This window comes from Ananas comosus, linkage group 9 (assembly GCF_001540865.1).
Source record: "Ananas comosus cultivar F153 linkage group 9, ASM154086v1, whole genome shotgun sequence".
Taxonomy (NCBI): domain Eukaryota; kingdom Viridiplantae; phylum Streptophyta; class Magnoliopsida; order Poales; family Bromeliaceae; genus Ananas; species Ananas comosus.
In genome coordinates this window covers 5,271,998-5,284,448 of record NC_033629.1, presented here as the reverse complement: position 1 = coordinate 5,284,448, position 12,451 = coordinate 5,271,998, and positions in this window count along the sequence as shown.

The following is a 12,451-nucleotide window of genomic DNA, read 5'->3' as shown; positions in this document are numbered from 1 at the left end:
TTATGAGGATTGGGATCGGTATTTTCCTTGGCTTGATTACCACTAGTTGGCAGGTTATCCTCGGGTTAGAGGATTGGATCATGCTCACATACGTTGTTTCGCTTGGCGGTGGTCGCTCTATCAAAGCAGTGGTCTCTGGAGTACTTCACGGTAGGGGTTAACGTAGCTACACCGCAGATGGTCCCGGGTGAGTGTAGCGGACGTCTCCTCACGTTGCGCGATTCGGCTGTGAGTCGGGGCTTAATCTTCGGGTTAGCCGGAATGATTGGGTTATGAAAGGAAAATGGCATGCATCATGAGCATAGTAGTTGCTATTATCTGTTTACTATACCTGTTTATTGTTTCATATTGTAAGGCATAGTAGCATGCTAGATGTTTATTATATTGCTAACCCTTTTCTACTTATGCCTGCTTAGACCTAGTAGGAAAATCGGTGGCGTCGGTAGCCGAACCCACTGGAAACTATTATTAGTTCTCATCCCACTTTGTAGCAGGGCCGAGCACAAGTGGACCGGTTGAGGACCGCGGTAAGGGCATAGCGCCCTAGGTAGCGGCCTCCTATGCATTAGAGTTATGTGCCTCTTTTTGAGAGACTTGATGTACTTTTGGGTGAGATTGTTATGGATGTATATGCATTATGAGAAGAATTGTAAACCAATGTATGCATGTTGGTGGAAACACGTAAAAATGGTTGAATGTTCATGTAATAGCTAGTTTCTCTCTTGTCTCTCGCTTGTATTATACTCGCATGTTCATGTATGTTTTTTATGCTTACCTGGGCAACTAGATGTACATGATTGTGTTTGTTGAGCCTTGGGCGGACAGGGGTTCGTTCGGCATCTGTCGACGCGCCCGAACCGACCAAATAGGCGGTCGCAGGGTGTGACAAGAAGCATTAATTAATTATTGCCAATTTTCTCTCTTTCTCTCTTGTCCATACAGTGGTGATCTCCTCGGGTGGTGTGCCGTGCCGAGTAGTCAACATATTCTCTTCCAATTGATCTCCGGCGTGGATCCCGTTTTCTTGGTTATTTTTCTCGATTCATTCTAGAAGGCGCTAGCACGACCTTGGAGCAAAAGATAATCCACTATGTTCAATTTTGGAGATTCGAACGATGCTTGAAAGGTTTCGCCGACTTCACGTGGATACCGATAGAGGATGGGCACATGCGCGGCTACCATCGCAGGACCGTTATCAATTCGATCGCAAATAGTGGTGTAGATCTACCTACACAAAGGTACAATTAAATTATGTTTAATTGTTCAATGGTTTTAAATCACAACTCGAGGGATCCTAGGCCATTGCATGTAGATTAAATAGTTTAATCTGTTTTTTGAAAGTTTTTAAAATTTTGAAAATCAATTTCTCTTCCGTTGCGATTTTTTCGATTGCATATATCCTTTCAGACGGCATGACCGTTAACCGGCCTGGGCCCTGCCAGGCCAAGGAGACACCGGTGGCTTGGCACGGCACGGCCCGCTTGGGCTGAGACAACCGATCCAGCACGGCCCAAACACCCAGGCCCAAGGCAAGTTGCCTTTGGCCTTGGGATCTGAGCTCCTGGGGATCGAGAAGGGCTTAGCCCTCCTCCCTAGGAGATCTTCCGACCTTGGGAGGAGTGGTTTTGGTCTAATGGGCCAAAACAATTTTGGTCCATTTGCCCAAAAACCTATCTCAATTTTTTTTTCAAAAAAATAACACAAATATGTATATATATATAGAGAGAGAGAGAGAGAGAGAGAGAGAGAGAGAGAGAGAGAGAGAGAGAGTCCGGCTACTATACTCTTATAAGTATAGAGCCTTTTGTACTCATAAGTTTTTGACCGTTAGATCGATTCTTTAATCATTTAAACCGTTAGATTATACTATTCAACCAACCACTCACTCAACCCTAGGGGACCCACTATCAACCTAACCGTAACCACTCTCATCTTAACCGCACATTTCTTCATCCGAACGGCCGAAAACTTATATATGAGTACAATGGGCTCTATACTTATATGAGTATAGTAGCCCCAGCCTATATATATATATATTTGTGATTTTATTATTATTATATTTATAAATTTTAAATTTTTTAATCAAAATATCAATATAAATAGAAATAATTTATTGTTTATACTTTTAGATTATATATATATTTTTAAAAACTAATTTAAAAAAACTTCAAGGGGCCGGCTCAGAGCACGCCCCGTGACTTCTGGGCCAAGGGGCCGTGCTGGGCCGGAGGCTAGGGAGCTCGAGCCTAGCACGGCCCGGCCCAGATTAATTTTATGTTGGGCTGGCCCTGCCTAGCCCGTTTCGGCCCGGATAATGTGGGTTGTGTCGGCTCGACACTGCCCACATTACACCCCTACCTATGACCACTTGGGCAGAATTGTGGTAGGATCGGTCTCTGCTGTTTCGATTGATTGCTCAAGAGGATTTCCAGCTGAAATCCCTATATTTTTCTTCTTCTTCTTTTCGTCCCTTCTTTCTTCCTCTTTCTTATTTTTTGTTTTTTTCTCTTCTCTTCCTTTATTCTTATTTTTCTCTTATCTTCTTTTCTTCTTCTACACTTTTCTATTCTATTTTTTTTCTTCTCTTGTTCTTCCTTCTTCTTTTTCTTCGCCTTTTATTTTCATTTCCTCTTTATCTTCTTTTTCCCTTTTTTCTCTTAGTTTTCTTCTCTTTTTTTCCACCTATTTTCAAGCTTCTTGTCGAGCCTGTTTTTCTCTTCTACGAAGCTACACGAGTCCTCATGTCGAGTTCCGCTTCGACAACTTCCTCTTGACTCTTTCTTTTAGAGGTCTCTGAAAGTTTTGAGGAGCCCAAGGATCTATCTAGATTATATCTAACACCTAGAGGGGGGTGAATAGGTGTAATAGCCAAAAACCACAAATCTCAATGCGATAAAAATAAATACGGAAAATAAAAATCACACCGAGATTTACGTGGGAAAACTCCAACTTGGAGAAAAATCCACGGGACCAACACGCGAAAAAATAATTCACTAAGAGAAAAGATTACAAGATGATTACCGACTCCACAGACTCAACCTCTCTTAACCTCCTATGAACCTCACGCAATCCTCCGAATTGTCCACGCTCTCACGTTCGAATTCACGAACGCCTCGCCCACGTCCGAATCCACGAACGCCACTCGAATCCACGAGCCCACGATCCGAATCCACGAACCGCCGTCAATCACGCCGAATCCACGACGCCATCATGAAGAACATCATGTGTATGGTGATCCTTCGCTTAGAGTATCGATGAAAACCAGAGAAGAGAACTCCAAGCAAAACGAAGATCAATTCGACATATTGATATCAAAATCCAAAATCTCGATTTGACCTAAAAGAGGCTTTATGTAGAAAATAGGTTTTAGATGAAATCCGAGCATCTAGGGTTTCTCAAACATGTATTCTCGTGATGCTTGATTAGTTAGATAACCCCAATAGCTTATTTATAGACTTTAGAATAAAACGGAGTCGGATTAGAAAGTTTTCACGATTTTACAAAGTGTATCGGTACACGAAAGGCTGTCACCGGTTACACGATGACGGAACAAAAATCTGCGAAACCAAAGTTGATGGCTGTACCGGTACGGGTCAATTGCTGTACCGGTACACAGTGCATTTTTGTAGCGCACTGGACCTTTACAAATTGCGAGGTTCGAGTGTTTGATGTGTACTTCGAACTTTTCCACACTTGGTGGAAGGCCGTAGATGGTATTCCGGCCTAAAGGTTCGATCTCTAGAGTTTTGACTTAGTCCTGAGAGTTTTCACTCTCGGGGACCGGTCCCTGATAGGAGAGACCGGTCCCCTCAGCGCAGTGCTGCAGCAGGACTTGAGGCAACCGGTCCCTGGCTGGGAGAAACCGGTTCCCGAGCGCGTGTTTTGCGAGAAGGGTCTGAGAGACCGGTCCCTGGCGGGGAGAGACCGATTCCCGAACGTTGGTTTTTCGGGTTCGACACGAGAGACCGATCCCATGCAGGGAGAGACCGGTCGCTCAGCGCGAAATCTGCCCAGACCGAGCAGTGCACAGAGTGAATTTTTGAGGGGCTTATCAGGATTTTGTTACTTTAAAGGCTATAGAGAGCCTTTCTCCTCTCTCTTTTCCTCATTTCTCTCAACCCTTTTGCACCCTAGAGAGAGAAAGAGAAGGAGAAGAAGAAGGAGTTGGAGAAGAAGGAGAGAATCTTGCTTGGAGGCCTTGGAGCATCATCTTCTTCCTCATTTCTCACTTTGGTGGCTTGGAGCTTGCGGTTGAAGCTTTGTGGAGGATCAAACTTTAACTCTACTTAGTCTAGAGCTTGGATTGAAGCTTCTCTTGAGGTTGGTTGCTTGTATTCTCCATTTAATACAAGTTTTTCTAGATTTTACTAGATGAAACCCTAGATTTTGGGATTTAGGGTTTGTTTTGGGTATTTTTGATTTGAGGGCTTTGAAACCTAATTGATGGGTTTAGAACCTTTATTTGGATTGGATTTGAAGAACTCTAACTCCCTTTTGGAGCTTGAGAGAGGGTTTCTTCACCTAGGTGAGTTTTCTCCACCTTAGCCTATATTGCTTTTGGATTGAGTTTAGGGTTGATCGTGAGTTTTGTTTGACCCTTGTTCCTACATCTTTAGGATGCTAGGAGACTAGTCGACACCTTCATCGGAGCTTACGAAGGGTTTCGGTATCTCGGTGGGTTTGGCTTCATGAGCATGGGGCAAAATGGCCCCCCTATGTTTCTATACTTGTCGTAAAGTATTTTTGAATGCAAATCCATGTTAAACATGATTTATGTGAATTTTAAAACACTTGAAATGCATGCTATATGTATCATGAAATTGCACTCTATATAGTAGAGCCATATGTGTAGACTGCATGCATTGTGAAGGGTAGTTGACCTTGTAAGTTGAGAACATGTCTCTTATGTTTGAAATGAGTAGAATTATGTATTCATGAACTTAGATACCATGCTTGGACTCATTGAACAATAGTGTCATAAAGAGGCACTTGAAACTAGTAAACTATGAAAATGCAACATAGAGACATAGTAATAGGCCATTGGACATCGACTATATTTCATGTTAGAGACATGATGACATAGTGATAGGCCTTTGTGATATTCGATACATTCCATGTTCATAGACATGAGAACTTGGTACTTGAGACAGACTTATACGCATGCTTGCCATTGTGCTCATTCGCACATGCTTGTGAGGGTCGCTCCCTACAAGCCGGCACTCCGGAGTTGGCCATCGCGATACGTTCGCCGTGCAGGACTGGGCGCCGAAGTGGATTGCCGTGGGAAAGGCTCATTCCTACGGTGGGGATGTTGACTATCACGGGGCCATTAGGCACGGTAAAACCAGACAGCCTTCCGGTGGGTCTTATGCCAGACAGCCTTCGGGTGGGTCTTATCAAAGTTGAACCGTAAACATTTAAAGTGACAAGTGGACATTGACTAGAATAGTAAACAATGACATTTTTACTATTTACATTGTGGACATTGGATTAGTTGTATACTTATGCATTTGCATGTTGGATACTCTGGTGCACATACTTGTAGTAACTGCCTTCTTACTTATGCAAATCATGCTAAGTAGAGACATCATGGTTAAATAGTATTTATATTTATTTCCTAGCTGTTCTTATTGCTTTGGCTTATACTTGTATACTGACCCTTTTGTTGTAGCCTTTGGGCCTAGTGGCGCATTCACTGAAGTCAGTAATTGCCCACTGGGAACTATTATTTAATAGTTCTCACGCCCCTGTTTCTATGTTTTCTTTTCAGAGCCTTCGGCACAGGCGGAGGCACGGGACCACGGCAAGGGTGTCGCGTAGTTAGCTCGGAGAGAGAGTCCGTTTTGCTTTAGGTGGTTACTCCTTCTTTGTTTGTGTTGAGAGGAGGAGGAGAGATTTTGCACCATGTATAGAGAGACCACCTTGTATTTAGACTAGTACTTGTTATGGGACTCCTTTTGTATTACCTTATGTTTTACTTAGTGGGTTTTCAGCATCATGTTCTTCTTCTTGTTGTAGCACTTCGTTGTATTCTTGCTGTGATACACTTAGATGCTTTCTCTTTATTGCTTTTTTACCGCTTTATCTTAGACGTCTTGTATGTTTTAGACGTACGGCGGGTCTGGACACGCGCCGAGCGAGCTTCCGCTGGGTCCCGGGGTGTGACAATTTTTCACACTTTTGCACTGTTTCGGGTTCTGCAGAGTTCCGAAGCTCTTTCTAATCAGCTAAACATCAATAATAATGATTCTAATGCCTATAACTAAGTATGAATCACCATAACATGACTTAACACATTACCTTTACGTCGTGATTCACATCGTGAGTTACTTTCCAACTTTTTCGAAATCTTGAATTCTTCAATCTTTGACGACACTCACCGATTCTTCAAGACTCCAACTCACTTCACGAAACTTGCCAACACACAAGACTTAACAATCTCCCCCTTTAGCAATTTCGTGACAAAACTCACACAAACTCAAAAATTACAATTTAAAGAAAAAAATAAAGTTCAATGTCATCACCAAAACATCGAACCCCTCGCATGTAGTCCAAATACAATTTGAAACTCAAAAGTACATCATAAACTCCTAAAACAGACTCTATGACTTAGACGCAACTAGGAGTCTTGAAGTCTTGAAGTCCTGCAAAACAGATCAATCAAAAAGATATAGAAATCTTACATTCAATTCATGTTCTCTCAACGTTCTTATTGTACTCGATCCTTTTCCCACTTTGTCGATCCTTCTCCCCCTTTGTTCATCATCCTCTCCATTGCTCTGCTTTGATCAATACCCGTTCTTCTTATGATCTCCCCCTTTTTGTCAAAAATTGCCAAAAGAAAGCATATAGATAGGAAATACACTAAGAAGCAAAAGAGTAGTCAAGTCATAGTTACAGGCCTAAAACAAAAATAAAAACATGCCAAAAAAAGATAAGCAAGAAAAACTAAACTAAAACATCACCCTAAACAGCAAATACAGTGAAAGAGAAAGACTAAGCTCGACAAAGAAATCACTCTGTGTCCTCGTCATCATCATCATCAGCTCCAGCGCCAGCTCCAGAACCTCCCGTATTTGAAGCTCCAGTAAATGGACGAATAAGAGGATGTCGCGAAGTAGACCTCGTATAGACAGGCTGAGTCGGAAAAATATCATAATGCCTACATCCTAATTTGTCCATCATCCTCTTCATACCCACTTCCACCTTTCTAGCAAGATCTGCCAGTTTCTTCTTCAAAGATCGTACTTCATGGCGAAGTGATTCTCCCCCTGAACTGGAAGATCCCTCACGCTCTGCACGTGGTGGAGGTGCCTGGCTAGGAGCTGCTCGCGAGGGTCCTTTTGTTTGCTGAAAAGTCTTTAGAGTGCTGACCAACTTGGCCTAGGTAACAGCATCGATTGGACCAAGACCAAAATCATACTTCTCGCAAGAAACATCCACTCCATTATCTTGCAGAATCCTCGTGATCAAAAGAGGAAATGGAAGTAGATCCCGTCAAGCAGAAGCCTGAATGACATGAATCATCCGCTGCCACATCAGAAAAGGAATGTTGATGTTCAATCCATATACTTGCTCCGGGTGACCAAGTAGAAACAGTAGAAGCAAACGATCCCAACGAATCCTTTTTGTTCCAATCGTTGGTTGTACATTGTAGCTCAAGACCAAGGACAGCAGATGATACTCTGGTCGCAAATCCTTGGACTCTACATAAGCTCGATTCGTTTGCACTCCAACTTTGCAGATAGCTGCTACAACTATATCCCAGTGAGATGATAATTGAAATCCTCCTGATGTATAAAGAAGACCAGTAGTGTCTACATTCATCCCCAAAAGCTCTCCAATAGTATATGGGGTAACGACAACCTTCTGCTGACGCACAACTGTCTCAAAAAGAAAAGTCCCGGTCTCTTCATCTTCTGCAAGTACCTTCCCGTTCATATAGAACTCACGAATGAGTTCCACACAAAAAGGAGCCCGAGCAGGAACCCTACCAACTGGCTCAATAGGAACCCGCTGAAGTAGTCGCCTAAAGTCAGGAACGTCATGTATAAGATCATTGAAGTTGACATAATGCTCTCCAATACAAGACTTGCTCATGAACATCCTCCGTCGCTCTGGGGGAACATCCGCGGCATGCTTCGACCGAGTTTCTCTTGCACGAGAACCACCGCCACGCGAGGATTCTCCAGCTATTCCTTTGCCCTTGTCAAGACGAGCAACAGGTTCTTCAGCCTCTTCCGGGGAGCTTGCCTGATAATCCGGATCAGATCCGGATGCTTCTTCAGCTGTACGTGTCCTCTTAGAGGCCCCACGACGACCTCTACCACCACCTCAATCACGTCTTGCGGCCATCAGCACCAAAATCATCAACACAAGCGAAAACGCCATTTTTCCTATACAAAAATTAACCTTGCATGAACAAAACTTTGAAAAAATCTGTAAAAATAGCGAAAAGATTTCTAATAACATTAGAATGCATACAAATGCTATTTCTAACCAGATCATGAAAATTTTTTTTATCAAAAATGACATTTTATCAAAAATTCCGAAATTACATGCAAATTGAACTTAGAAAATAGATCAGCAAAAAATAATGTGTTTTGATGTGATTCAAGTGTTCTAGAAGCAAGATAATGTCATTAAACACTGATCTACAGCAAAAAATTGCATCAAAAATAAATCAAAATAGAAATCTAGCTTCAACTCGGAATATTTTCGAAAAATAGGCATGAACGCGATGTAATGATTAAATCCAAGCTAAATACTCACAAATTTCTGAGGGAAATCATGTAGATCTGGAAGAGGAAAGCACTAGGGATTTTTAGAGAGAGAAAGAGCGAAGTTTGGTTTTGATTTGAGTGAGAAATAAAGCCCTGTAACCGGTTATATTTCCGCGGCTACAGTAACCGTACCGGTACACGGGATTGTGTACCGGTACACATCCCCAGATTTCGAAAAATTTACTTTAAAAATCCATCAAGTTAAATTAATTTCATATAAATTAAGGATTTTACTCCAAAAATCATTAAAATGAGAATAAATTATTATAAGATTTCAAAATGCATCGAGACATCAAAATTTCATTATAAAAACTGACCTCAAGTTTCAAAATCATCAAGATGTAATGGTTCACGAAAAATAATTTTTAGAAATTCGACAAAATTGACACCAATTTGTTACAATCCGTTCAAAATAGAAATTTAATTAATATGATACCGGGGGTGGCTCTTTGAGCATCATTTTCAATCTATCACCTTATAACTCCGAAAATTCTAAAATATTCAAATTTTTCTCAACCTTTTCGGTTATTCAACTCAATCTTCATGTGGTAGCTTCACACACTTGCCGGACGACCGGGGTGGTAGCTCTTTCCTACATGTGGTGGTAGTTTTCACACTCTTTTTGGATATAACTCTTTCCACATCTTTTTAAACATAGGAGTTTTCTCCCTTTTTTTTAATAAATTCAAACTCCCCCTAAATTAGACAATCTCACAATTGAAAATATTTTGACAAATTTTAGTCTATTAGCAAATATCCATCTATCATATTCAATACACACAACCGAGATAGATTAATCACCAAGAGATCAAATTTGATTTCAAAATTTTGATGAATATATGTATTGAGAAATCATATATCAAATTATCTTCAAAATAATAAAAAGTGGAGTAAAAATGATAATTAATATGAATTTAACTTAATATGATTGTGAAGTTAAACACCGTTTAAGCGACTTTGAAAAAATTTCTCACTTCAAAATAATGATTTTCAATCATCTCCTTTCTTAAAAATTTTGAATTCCTAAACACCTTTCCTCAAAATAATTTTGTAAACAAACAAAATTCAAAGCACAAAAAAAAAAATTTAAACATGTAATGCAATGAATAAAAATAAGCAATAAGCACCTATCAAAGCACTACACAAGAAAACAACTAAGACGAGAAGCAATGAAAGATATCACCTTTCCGGATCCAAACTTGTCGGATCTTTGATTTTCTCGGCTTGTCGACGTTTGGTGCCGTTTGCTTAGATTTTTGATCAACCGTTGGTGGTTTCTTCGCTTGAGGCTTTGTTTGAATTTGTCGTTGAGGTTTAGAAATCCGATTAGCTTTTGGGTTCTGTCGGATTTGGTGTTGCACATAAGAAAACCGATTTGCTTGGAGTTTAGAAGTTGTTGATCGATGTGAAGACCTTGTCGATCGATTCATCTTTTCTTTGTTTGGGCAATTCCTTTTGATGTGTCCTTTGACGCCACATCGATGACACGCCTTGTCTTTCAAAGTTGCCGAGACTTTCAAAGTTGATTTAGAACCCTTCTCAACAAAAACTCTTTCGTATCCGAAGCCTAACTTATCCGTTTGACCCAACCCGAGCATATGATCTAATTTCTTCGATCCCGATGAGAACTTTAGTATGTCGGATTTGAGTTGTCGAACTTGGTTGGTCAAGGATTGATTGAATGTGTAGGTTTCCTCAAATTGATGCTCAAAAAATCCAATCTTGTCTTTAGAGGATTTGATTGTTGATTCTGCTTCATTAAGCTTCTCTTGGAGGTCCGAATTATTTTTCAAAATTGATTCCCTTTCCTCCTCGAGGGCTTTGTTCGTGATCGTTAAGTTGTTGTTTTTCTCTTCGAGATTCAACAAACGACGTCTCAACTTCTTATTAAGTTTAGCCATCTTCTTTGATTCAATAAGAAGTTGATTGTATGCTTCCGCTATGTCGTCGTCGTTTGATTCCTCCTCGCTTTCGCCATTGTTGCTCGAAGAATCATGCGAAAAAGAGAAATATTGGAATTAGTAGCAATAGAGGATAAACAAACAACGTTAGACGAAGGCAAGGTAGATTTAGCAAATAAAGCAAGATTTCCATTCTTTCTTCGTCACTTGAGCTTGATTCACTTGAAGTTGTATCATCCCACGTCTTTGCTTGCAATGCCTTCTTAGTATACAATTTCTTTGAAGGACAATCCGTTGCGATGTGGCCGTAGCCTTTGCACTTGTAGCATCGGATCTCGCCTTCAAATACATCCTTTTATTTTCAAGCCTTTGCATGCTTCTTCTCGTTAGAAGATGAAGACTTACAAAACGTTTGTTGCTTAGACCATGTAGCCTTGTCAAACTTGTGCTTGTTCCGAAAGTTTCGACAAAACTTCTTCGTTAATAGTGCAAGTTGATGTTCGAAATCAGCAAGCGATATATCTTCATCGAAATTTGAATCCTTATCTTCCTCCTTCGTCGACTTTAATGCAACCCCTGTGCTTTTAGAAAAAGACTTGGAAGAAGATTGATTAGTAGGAAAAGTCATCTCATACGTTTGTAAAGCGCCTACTAACTCTTCGACTTTCATCTCGTCCGGATGCTTAACGGTTTCGATCGCGGCAACTTTTACCCGAAAGCGTTCTGGAAGAGTTCGAAGAATCTTTCTAACAACCTTTGAATCCGGAATTTTTTCTCCCAAGTTAGCACATGTATTCACAACATCTTGTAGACGCGTATAGTACTCGGTAAAGGTCTCGTTTTTATCCATAGAAATAGAATCAAACTTGCTTGTTAGCATTTGCAATTTTTGGACCTTTACTAAGCTCGTTCCTTCATGTGTAACTTGTAGAGTATCCCAAATCTCCTTGGCGGTTTCACACGCCGAAACACGAGTAAACTCCGTTTGGGACAATGCATTAAATAAAGCATTTATGCCCTTGCCGTTAAATGAAGATGCCTCATTTTCATCTTTCGTCCACTTGTTCCGTGGTTTTGGCGTTTCAACATTCTCGACCTTTTCAATAGGATGTTTCCATCCAAATTCTATTGATTGCCAAACGTGCTCATCGATAGCGATTAGAAAAGCTCTCATGTGAACATTCCAATAGGCATAATTTGTGCCGTCGAAGAGCGGTGGTCGATTAATGTTTCCGCCTTCGGCCAATAGATAACAATTTATCTAGATCCTGCTCTGATACCAATTGAAAGTTTTGAGGAGCCCAAGGATCTATCTAGATTGTATCTAACACCTAGAGGGGGGTGAATAGGTGTAATAGCCAAAAACCACAAATCTCAATGCGATAAAAATAAATGCGGAAAATTAAAATCACACCGAGATTTACGTGAAAAAACTCCAACTTGGAGAAAAACCCACGGGACCAACACGGGAAAAAACAATTCACTAAGAGAAAAGATTACAAGGTGATTACCGACTCCACAGACTCAACCTCTCTTAACCTCCTATGAACCTTGCGCAATCCTCCGGGTTGTCCACGCCCTCACGTTCGAATCCACGAACGCCTCGCACACGTCCGAATCCACGAACGCCACTCGAATCCACGAGCCCACGATCCGAATCCACGAACCGCCGTCAATCACGCCGAATCCACAACGCCATCATGAAGAACATTATGTGTATGGTGATCCTTCGCTTAGAGTATCGATGAAAACCAGGGAAGCGAACTC